This window comes from Lipotes vexillifer, unplaced genomic scaffold, assembly GCF_000442215.2.
Source record: "Lipotes vexillifer unplaced genomic scaffold, Lipotes_vexillifer_v1.1 scaffold496, whole genome shotgun sequence".
In the NCBI taxonomy this organism is placed as follows: Eukaryota; Metazoa; Chordata; class Mammalia; order Artiodactyla; family Lipotidae; genus Lipotes; species Lipotes vexillifer.
Window position 1 is genome coordinate 852433 of NW_006786690.1, and position 11165 is coordinate 863597.

The window sequence follows — 11165 nt, forward strand, 5'->3', positions numbered from 1 at the left end:
CTGTGCTCTTGTGGAACCCAAGTCAGGTGGCAGCCATGCTGGGCCACACAATAGGCTGAGTCCTGGAGGGCAGACATGGCCTGCTTCCCAGGGGCAGAGAGGCCCCTTGCCGTCCCATCCCTCCCTCCGCATCTTCCTTGGAAGCGGAGTCGTCACAGTGATTGCCACAGCTCTCTGGGTGTTTGTTTCATTTTCCTCTCAGTCTTTCTACCTCCATTCCCTCCTCTTTCTCACAGCCACCCTGTGCCACGGTATTGCTTTATCCCCATGCTAGAGGGGAAGGAAGTGGGGTTCAGGGCAGTACTGTGATTTGCCAGAGATCACAGAGAAGTTCAAGTTCAGAACAGAAGCCAACTCCCTTGTTGGCAGACCAGGACTCTGTACACTGCCCCATGCTGCTTGTGCAGTCTTGCTCTGCATGAAGACCGTCCTGGGCCCAGACATCATGCTTGTTGGCATGGACAGAGACGGTATTACAGAGCCCCAGCTTTGTCCATGAGCAGGGCTCATCGGTCAGATGTCAGAGCTGGAAAGGCTCTCAACATGCCTCTGAGGATGGGGAAGCTGAGGCCAGAGAAAGGCAAGGGCTTGTTCAAAGCACCTAGTGAGGTGGTGGCAGGATCTAGACTGGAATCCGGATCTCCTGATCCCCACCCTGGGCTTGGCTCAGGCCCTTTTCCTCTCCCAATGTTGCTTCCTGGTCTCTGCAGGCATTTGGAGGTGAGATGGAGGCTGGGCTTGTCCACCTGCTGGAATCTGCAGGAAGCAGTGCCGGCTGCCCCTGGATCCTAGACTTGATGGCTAGGCAGTTGGAGAGCTCTACTCCACCCCAGGGTGCTGAGCCTGGGGGCAGCACCATCTCCCTGACTCCCTCCCCAGGGTGCTTGCAGGCAGGACTTTTTCGCCTCCTCTGTCAGAGCCCTCCAGCAGTTCTGCCTGGCTCACCAGGGTGACCCAGAATTCTCTCTCCAGGCTACTTAAGGCCTTTCACAGTCTGGCCCTGGGTGAGCCCTGGACTGGGTCAGTGGTCTCAGCTTTGTGACCTGGCTCTGCTATTACCCGTGATCTTGAGTGCATGTCTGGATCTCTCTGAACTTCTGTTTCCTCATCTGTTGTCTACTGCCTTGGGTTTTAGTGAGGACCAGAGAAAAGGCTGCTTTATGACCATCTGAGTGATGGTTTCCTCTTCAGCCTTCACTGTCATTTACGCCCAGTAGAAGTCCTCTGCCTACACCACACTCGTTCCTCCTGTCCTGCCTTTCCGGACGCTGGGGCTTTGCCTGGAAGGCCTTCCCCGTATCTCCCTAACCCCAGCCCTTCCTTCAGACTCAGGCCAGTTCAGCTAGTGTTTAGTGCACACAAGCTTAGTGCCAAACACTGGAGATTAGGTTAAATTAGGACAGGAATTCTGCCCTCAAATAGTCATGCAGACTCAACAAACAAGTTTTACCCTTGCCCTGTGCTAGGCTCTGTGCTAAGTGCTGGAGAGTCAGCGGTGAGTAAGACAGGGTCCCTGCCCTTGAGCAGTCTGGACGGGAGACGGCCAACCAGCCACACGGTGTGAGCAGACTCTTTGGGTCTGCTCATTGCTCCCATGTCTGGGTCTCATGTGGTCCTCACAACAACCTTGTTAGGTCACTGAGGCAGAAGACGATCATCCATTAAGCAAATACTGATTGCAAGCCTACTGTGTGCCAGGCACAACTCTAGGTGCTAGGGACACGACAGCGACTGGGACGGTCTGCCTTGATGGAGTTTGCATTCTGGGTCAGGGGAACCGTCCATGAGCACAAACAGTCAGGAACTGATAAGTGCTCTTAAGAATGATAAAGCAGCGTAAGCGGATAGGAGGGTACGGGCAGGCCTCCCTGAGGAGGGACCCGTAAGAAGGGAGGGAATCTGCCATCCACGTCCACGTATTCAGTGTAGAATGTTTCAGGCAGAGGAGCCAACAAATGCAAAGGCCCTGGGGTGGAATCATATTTGCATCCAGGGAAGAGCAAGGAGGCCAGTAGCTCCAGAAGGGAGTGAGTGGAGCCAGATCCGGTGTTTGCCACTGGATTGGGTTATGGGTTGTGAGAGAAAGAAAGGAGTCAGGATGATTCCAGGGTTTGGGGCCTGAGCAACTGAGTGATGCTGGGGAGACGGGGACCGTGGGAGGAGGAGCAGGTTTGGGGGTGGGGAAGTGAGAGTTCAGCTCCTGTGCCCTTGCCACTCTGCAGGTCCACCCTGTGCACACCCAGACACACCAGCCTCAGGGTCACCCCACGCCCATCCCACTGGAAGCCTCCCCATCTTCTCAGGCTCGCTCCAAGCTCTGTCCTCTGAGAGTCATTTTCTTTCATCAGTGTCTTTCTGGCCTTTCTGAGTGGTCACCAAAACCTAGTTGAGGGGTGCCAGGCACCCCTTCTTCATCACCACCCCCAGACGCTGTGAAGCACATAGTAGACTCTGTAGCCAATTGAGCTGGGAGGGGTAGAAGGGGCCCCAGATGCCTCCCCAGCATGCTGTTCCCTCTTCCCCGCCCAGCCAGCACCACCTAAGTCCTGTTCTCTCTTTGCAGCTCCCCCTCCCTCCTGTGCGGCAGCTGAAAATGGGGCGCCAGGACTTGCTTTCTGCACAGCTGTTGTCCTGGAAATGGTAGAATTGCTCTTTGTGTTGCTTTCCTACGGCCACCTCTCTGTACTCCACCTCTCTATATCTGAGTACGATGATATCGTGACCAAGTTCAAGTTATATCTAATGAATTTAGTTCATTGTTGTGCTTCTAAGCTAAGTGACTCTCAGCTGGGACATTAAGAACAGCAGGTATTTGGTATATACTCAATTTCAGTTTTCTCTTAAATTTGGAGTTTGCAAACACTACACACTACCCCCACCAAAAGGAAAAGAAAAACCCAGCCTTCCCAGGGCTCTAAGGTTTCTGGAAATAGAACCTCTATTATTGAACCTCTTGTTTCTTCCCCACCCCAGGTGTGGGGCAGACTGGTGCTTGGAGCTCCTGCTGCTGTCTGTAAGTCCTGAGAGCAGTCTGGCAGGAGTCACGACAGGGCTGGGGCTGGGGATGGGCAGGGAGGGCAGAGCCCGAGCTAGGGAGTGGCATACCTGGGGCACCAGGAAAGGAAGGGGATGGTGGCTTGAAAGCAGACTGATGTCAGGTTCTTTTCCAGCTCAAGCATTCTGTGCTTTCCTCTCCTCTGCACTCTGTGGTTGAAATCTGGGGAGCCCAGAAAGGCCTCCTTTGAAAGGGATGTGATTTAGATTTTTCTGATACCAGTGGTACCACAGGGTCAGGAGAAAGCAGAAGCTGAGGCCTTCTGGTCTCACTGCCAGCCACAGAGTTGAGGCCTCCCTGTGGAGGATCTCAGAGTATAAGGAAGCACGCTTCAGCCTAATGCCATCGTGGAGGGACCATCCAATACATGATGGCACAGGCAAGGCCGTACACACAGTGAGGTTGCTTCACAGGGGGCAGGGGTTGGGGGCTGGGGGCGTGGGGTCAGCCTGGGTCTGAAACACTGCTGAGTAACCCTGGCTCTCTGACCCTGGGGCACATAAGTGGTCACCCCTCTGACCTCTTTACCCACCTTAAAATGGGGACAATAATAGTACCTACTGCAGTAGGGTTGTTGAGAGAATTGAACAAGATGCTGCAGTGAAGTGTTTAGCGCAGTCTCTGCCCCACAGAAGCACTCACAGCACAGTGTGTAGCATACACCATTTACACAAAAATTTTAAACTTATAGATACAGAAAAGCTTCGAAGTTTATATATCAATCTGTTTCGGGGGTTAGGGGGTTGTAGAATGGGTATAGGAAACAGGTAGATGGGTATAGAATCACTGGCGGATTATTCTCCTTTGACTTAATGAACTCATATACTTTTGGAAAAAAGTTTTAAATGACCATGATTTCATTTAAATCACCAAAGTAATATATTTCCATTTTGAAAAAAATCAAAAGAAACCAGTGTGTATCACATGGTCCCCTGCCAGGGACCCAAACCAGCCACGAGAGTCTTTGGAGCCTGAGGTCCTACCCACCCCCCTGAGCTGCTGCCCTTTCTGGCTGCGCGGAGACGTCTGCTGCCTGCCGTTGCCTGCTGGAGCTCTGTATCTTGTCAACACACACAGGCTGTTTACTGCCTGTCCCTGTCCGTGTCCCTACCTCCCCGCCCCTCCGTGAGTCATCCTCCACCTCACCGCATGGGGACTCTCCATCCAGCATCTATCCTGTGGGGGGTGGGGAGAATCTGTGGGAGTGAAATTCATTCAGCAAATGTTTATGGAGAGCTCGGGTGACTGGGGAGGCTGGACTAGGTACCTAGAGTTGCTGTTCCAGCTCAGGGTGAGGTGAGGGGGAGTAGCAGGTACTGAAATGGGTCTTGAGACCCAGGGAGAAGTCTGGTGGGAGTGAAAGGCAGGGCAGGAGTAGAACCTGGCTCAAGGGCCAGGCCTGAAGGTCAGGGGCCCCTCTGAGGCCCACAGCATCAGCTTGGGCCCCTTGACTTGGGTCCTCACATGCCTGCCTCCTCCAGCTGTGTGCCAGCACCTTCCTCACTTCCAGTCTCATTTCCAGGCTGGCTGGAGGCCTCAGGGTCCTTGGAAGGCTTTTGAGACGCCCTCTCTGTGCATTTGTTCACTCTTCCCCCATCAGCCCCCTGCCCTCCAGACCCAACTTCAATTCCACATCCTTTAGGAAGCTTCCATCATTCCCTTAACCCACTCATCCTGAGCATTATTTTCATGGGGCTCTGGATATTTGGAAAGCCACCTCAGATCCATTCGACAAGATTAGTGCCAGCCCCGTGTGCTGGGCTGCCAAGTCGACTAGAACACCAGCTACAGAGCTCTCATTCCTCAGTTTGCAGAGCACCTGACTCAGCCTGGGGGTTCAGGGAAGGCTTCCCAGAGGAGGTGACACCTGCGCTGGGTTTTGAAAGGTGGGTAGAAGTTCAAGGTGAAGGATTTCCCTCTGTGTGCACAGAGATGGGGTTTGGGGACTTCTAGCAACTGGAGGACAGGGGTTGATAGGGATGGGAGGTTAAGTGCTAAGGGTTAACGAACCTGGAATCCTGATCACAGCTTCTCCTGCCAGGTCTCCGAGAGGGCCCGGCAGTCACAGCATCACTCTGCTTACTGCTTTCGAGTCTCCTTGTCCCCCCTGCCCTCCGGCCCATGTGGCATTTCTGTCCTTACCTCCCCTTTATCAATCATCTCTGAAGTTTGTCTGCCACGTCACAATGTACGGGTGCTTCTGTATCCAGTCCCTTGATTCTCACTTGTCGACACCTGAGGAAACTGAGGTCGTCTGTGGTGTAATGATTTGCCCAAGCCTCCTGGTTACTAAAGGGCAGAGCTGGGCCTCAAACCCAGGTTTTGACCTCCTGGCCTCTTTTCCCCTTGCCTCAGGTGGCCCAGCGTATGCTGTTGTGTTCTCAGCTAGCTTATTAGCTAATTTCCCACCCAGACTCGATGTTCCCGGAGGGTGGGACCCTGTCTCCCTGAGATGTGGGTTGAAACAGGCAAGAGATAGAGGTACCATTTGGAAGAGTGATGGGAAGAGGCACAGAGAGAGACTGACTCCACCAGCATGGGGAACAGTTCTTCTCCAGGTACTGGGAACAGATTTATTTTTGGCTGTTTTGCAGGGGAGGCATACTGCAGACTTGAATTCTCTTCCTGTTGGTGCTCACACGTTTAGTTTTCATTGATGCAGCCTGGCACAAAGAACTGGCAACTAGGAGACCTGGGTTCTAATTCTGACTCTGCCACTTCCCAGCTGGGTAGCCTTGGGGAAGTCACTTCACCTCTCTGAGCCTCAGTTTCTTCGTCTATCAAATGGGGGTCAGGATATGAGATGAAATGAGAGGAGATATGTAAAAGCCTTGCATCAGACACTCTAAGTGTCCAGTAAGTGTTTTTCTCCTTTTCTGTGCTGGAGATTGTATCTTAAAGTGAATCATGATCAGATATAGTCTTACTGAGTGGGCACTGTTAGTTTACATTTTTTTTAAATTGTCGCTCATTGGGTGACTCCTGTGGGCCAGGAGCTCTAGATAAATGATCTCAGTGACACGGCCACCCTGGTGACTGGGTGACCAGGTCAGTCGTTACCCCAGTGACAGAGGAGGAACCAAGAGTCAAAGAGAAATGTAACAGGTATTGTGCTCAGTGTTTTACATACACCATCTCATTTAATCTTTTCAGCAACACTCATATTTGGATATTGGCAAAGGCTTGGCGGAGTCAAGCCTTCCTATTTGTCTTTTTCTTTCCTTGTTTTTCATTCATTCATTACCCATACATCCATTTGCTACGTGCAGGGTACTTATGCTGGGGTCTTTAAAGAATACAGACCCTAGAAGGCCTTTTTCCTGCTTCTCTCTCTGGTAAACTTCAAAGCCCAATTCAGATGGTCCCTGCTCTGGGAGCATCACCTACTCTTGAAATTTCAGAGCCCCCTTCCTTTTACCCACACTTCACATCTGAAAGTCAGTTTTATCTCAATTCACAAATAGTTACTATGCCTACTCTATGCTGGCAGCTGGAGACCCAGCTGACTCTAGAAAGTTCCCACCCTTAGGGAGCTTAACACCTAAGTGATGGACAAGTGTGCACCAGCAGGTCATGATAACTAGAGTGATTCATGCTATACCTGGGTGTTGAAGGTTATAATAATAATAGCAGTCACTGCTTTTTGCCAGCATTGAGGCCAGCATTGTTTGGCATCCTTTGCCCTGATTATGTCCTCTTGTGCTCCAGAAACCTTCTGAAATAGGCTTTTACACAGATGGGGAGACTGAGGTTAGGAGATGTAACTTGCTCAAGCCACCAAGCTAGTCAGTGGCTACACCCTGATTGGAACCAAGGGCAGAGTGGCGAGCGCCACACATCTTTGTCTCTGCCGGTCTGGCTGCAAACCTACTGAGGCGCCGCCAACTGCGTCTGGTTTATCTTTCTCCCCGGTCCTCAGAGCGGACGTTGATGGTGGGAAGAATCAACACTGAGGGGAATCTGACTCAAGAACAATCAGAGCCCCTCCTACCCCAAAGAACCCTCAGGCCCCAGTGGAGACCGGAGCTGAATACAGACCAGGCAGGCAGGGGCTGAGCCATCTGACAATTCCCTCCTCCTACCCTAGGAGTTTAGGAGAAGACTGACCCCTTCTGGCTGAGTTAACTGGGGAGTGAGGCGGCAGGCTTAAAAGATGGGAAAGATTCCCCAAGGTCTTTCCTGGGCCTCTAGAGTGGAAGAGGAGCGTGGCACGACTTCCCTGGAGAAGAGCTCCTGGCAAGAAACACCTCTGGCACCCTGGGAACCACTTTGGGGCTCTTCAGTCCTGGGTTCTGACGCTCCCCTTAGAAACAAAATGAGAATAAAACCAGGGATAATGTAGGGAGTGGCTAAGAACACAGACTGGAGCCAGACTACCTGGATTTGAATCAGTTACCAACCACTTGACTTTGAGCAAGTTGCTTCACCTTTCTGTGCCTCAGTTTCCTCATCTCTAAAATGAGGGGATGGTACTTGTGACTTCCCAGAGCTTGGTGAGGTGCAAGTAAGTTAGACGTGTCAGCACATTGCTGTAAACTATAGAGTGCCAGGCTTTCCTTGGGAGGTATTTACCTTTCATTACTGTAGTTGAGACTGGTTGCTGGGGCAGTTGAAGAGGGAGTTAAAGAAACGGAATTGTTGTGCAACCAGGAACCCCTCGGGACCTGGCCGAGTTGCAGCCCCAGAGCAGTCCTCAGGCCTGGAACTAGGGCGGCAGAGCCCATCGTGTGCCCCTGGGTCCCTGGTGACCCGGCACTGGTGGGCCAAGGAGGCCCCTCTTCCCGGCACTCTCCTCTGACCGCCAGGGCAGGGGAAAGATTCGGGAAGTGGGACTGGGGTGTCTGGTCACCCCGGCAACCAAGGGTGATGTGGGACAGCCTCGCCTGCCTGCTCCACTGCGCCAGTCTCAGCAGATGGGGACAGTCTGAGGAGCTGTAAATAAAATGCTCTCATGGTGGAGAGCAGAGAGGCTGCAGAGGGCCAGGAGCCCCTCGTCAATATGAAGTTTAGTCCAGTGCCTGTTCCGTTTACGTGTGTGTGTCAGAGAGAGCAAGAATATGGGTGATTGTGTTCGCGTGTGTGTAAGAAAGCGAGTGTGTGTGTCAGAGAGAGTGAGAGTGTGTGTGAGTATGTATGTGTGTGTGTGTGTGTTCCCACAGTGCCCCCACTCGCCCAACTGCCACCTACACTGGACAGAGTGAGAAACACGTCTCCCCTCCCCCAGCCTCTTCACATCAAAGGCAGGCCAGCCCCAACCTGTGTCAGTGGCTTTGCCCCATGGCGGGGATGTTGAATTCCACACCTTCTCCTGTCCTTGCCCTGGGAGGCCTGGGTGCTCCTGAAGGGGGCCACGTGGCTTGAGCGATCACTGGACTTGGAGCTTCACGGGTTCTCGTGGTGGGACTGGTCGTGACCACTGACAGGTCACCGCTTTCCTTTGAGTCTCAGTTTCCCCAATCGTGTAATGGAGGATTTGGATGGTCTCCAAGGTCTGTTTCACCTCTCACGGAGCTGGATCTGATTCTAACTGCCTCTGCCCCACCCCCGATTCCATCCTGGTGACATCACCACTGCCACAAGTTCGAGCCTTGGAAGTTTTGCCTTCATTTCTTGGCATCTTGGGGTCTTGCCTCAGTGCTGGGCCTTTGTGAGGGGACCAGGAACCCAACTGTCCCCCTTTCACCTCACTCAGTGTCAGCAAGCTTCCTGCGCTTTGAGGGGACTCTTCAAGGGTACAGGGTGGGAGCTCCACAGGGTGGAGGCAGGGCCTTGGGAGAGGGACACTCCGGAACAGGCCCTCAGGCCCCCTTCCACCGTGCTGATGACAGAATATACCCCCTCCCCCTGAAGCTGCTTTCCAGTAATGTGCCGCCTACCCACAGGCCAGGAGCCAAAGTGGATCCCAGACCTTCCTCCCCAGCCTGGGAGAGGCGGGGCCAACACAGGAAGACCTGGGAGGGTCTGCTCCGGGAGCAGGGCTCCAGCCCCAGGTACTCTGGGGGCTGGCTTATTTGAAGAAAGTAAGATGCTCTGAGCTAGAGTCAAACTCCTCCATTAGACTCTGGGGAGGCTACTGAATTTTGCCGGAGCCTCAGCTTTCTCTTCTGCAAAATGGGGACAATACCTATCCCACAGGGCTGTTGTGAGGACTAAAGAGGTGACATGTGCCACGCTCCCTGCTCAGGGCCTGGCTCCTGATGCACCTTTAGGAGTAATGAACATTCTTCATGTTATTGTTCTTGGCTTGTTTCACACAAATACACACACACACACACACACACACACACACACACACACCCAACCCCCCACCCCCACTCCGGGGCTGTGGCTTATTTGTCTCTGGGTCTCCGTGCACTGTCTGGCACTTCCTGGGGCCAGGAAAGCTCTGTGGATTGGATGATGGCAGAGAGGGCGGTGAGGCAGTTTCAAAGCCTAACATGCTAGGTGGAGGTGGAAGCTGTCCTCCACCTGCCCTGGGCTGTCTCTTTAGACTGTGCCTCCTCCTGAGGCAGCCGTTGGTGCTTAGCTCCCAGGGGTGGGGGGTAGGGGTGTGGAGGCCAGCTGGCTGGGTTTGGCTTCCCCAAACTCACATGCTGTCCTGTCTCCCCAAGGATATGGTGTCAGCCACACATGGTGGGGAGATAGAGGTACAGGAATGGTGTTCTGGAGAGGCAAACTAGACTACGCAAAGTTCTGCGGGCAAAAGGACGTAGCTCATTTGCAAGGAATTTGTCAAGGTTGAAACATAAGAATAAACAGTGGGGGGACTTCCCTGGCAGTCCAGTGGTTAGGACTCGGTGCTTTCACTGCCGTGGGCCCAGGTTCGATCCCTGGTCAGGGAACTAAGATCCCGCAAGCTGCACAGCGTGGCCAAAAAAAAAAAAAAAAATTGACAGTGGGGAGCGGGGAGCTTGAGACATCAGCAAGACCAGATGATGGAGGCAGTGCTGAAAGTTTGGACTTTAACCTTTTAGCAAGTGATCAAGGGAGACTCAGACTCAACCTGACCTACCTTTCCCAGTGTACCAGCCGGGTGTACACTGAGGGTTACTGAAGGGTGCTCAAAGACGGGACAGGGGAGGGGGCCTTTTTAGCTAAGAGGTGACTTTTGGTCAGGTCTGTTTTCAAGTCTCCTGGCCTAGGATGGAGATGCGTTTTTTCCAACATGTTTTGAGTATCTCCTGGGTACTTGGCGCTGTGACAAGGTTCTGGGCCAGATAGTGTACTGAGTCTTAAATTGTAGCTGTACTGGCACCACCCAGATCAGTACCTGAGAGCAGGAGGGCTTTGGGCATGGGGAGGGATGTTCCTCTTCCTTCCCAAGGTTCTCAGGGATGAAGAGAGCAGAGACCTGGCCAAACAGGTTATCGGGAATCATGTGGGTCCTGGCCAAGCCCTTTGCATTTTCAGATCAGTAGATACTTGTTGAGTGCCTACTGTGTCCCCAGCCCTGGAGATATAATCATAAACAGATATGGAATCTGCCTGCACAGAGCTTACAGGCTAAGGAGGGGAAGAGAGCAAGAGCTTTCACCTTGAGCAAAGTGTCAAGCAGACCCTCTTAACCAAGAGGACCTTGGGGGTTATGTGCCTGACATGCAGCTAGATGCCCAGGTCTTCTCCACCCACCTCCTCACCCAAAACAAACCAAAAACCCATGGCCAAACCCATAGCATTGAGAGGTGCCCTCTCTGAAAGGGATTTTTGCTACCTCCCAGCTCTGGGTTTGGAACCAAGGGGTCCCGCTGCAGAGAGTGGCCTGCTGCTACTGCTGGTCAGGACCTGGCTTGGGGAGATAGTTGATGGGTCTCAAGCAGAGGGGCATTTTATGCCTTAATGGGGAGGAAGGAGGGGTTGACTTAGAGAACTGCAGAATTTGATGGGAGCTTCTGAGTCAGACCTGGGTTCTGTCCTGGTTCTGCTACTGATTTGCTGTGTGGCCTTGAGCAGGTCCCTTCCCCTTTCTGAGCTTCAGTTGCCCTGTCTTTAAAGTGGGTGGAATTGGGCTAGAAACAGGGTGGCAAACAGGTTTTGTCTCACATGCAAAAGTGATGTATTGCTGTCGGCTTCCTGAGCAGCTCTCTGGGCTCAGCAGGGAAGCACGCGAGGC

General features: G+C 52.9%; 1 protein-coding gene and 1 non-coding gene across 2 annotated transcripts in view; both read left to right on the plus strand.

The window, feature by feature from the left end:
- Positions 1-11165, plus strand: part of SLC9A1 (solute carrier family 9 member A1) — a 49135-nt gene that overhangs the window by 24620 nt on the left and 13350 nt on the right. The window lies entirely within an intron of this gene.
- TRNAE-UUC (transfer RNA glutamic acid (anticodon UUC)) lies at positions 9825-9897 on the plus strand. Its single transcript has one exon. It is a non-coding gene; the product is annotated as a tRNA-Glu (tRNA).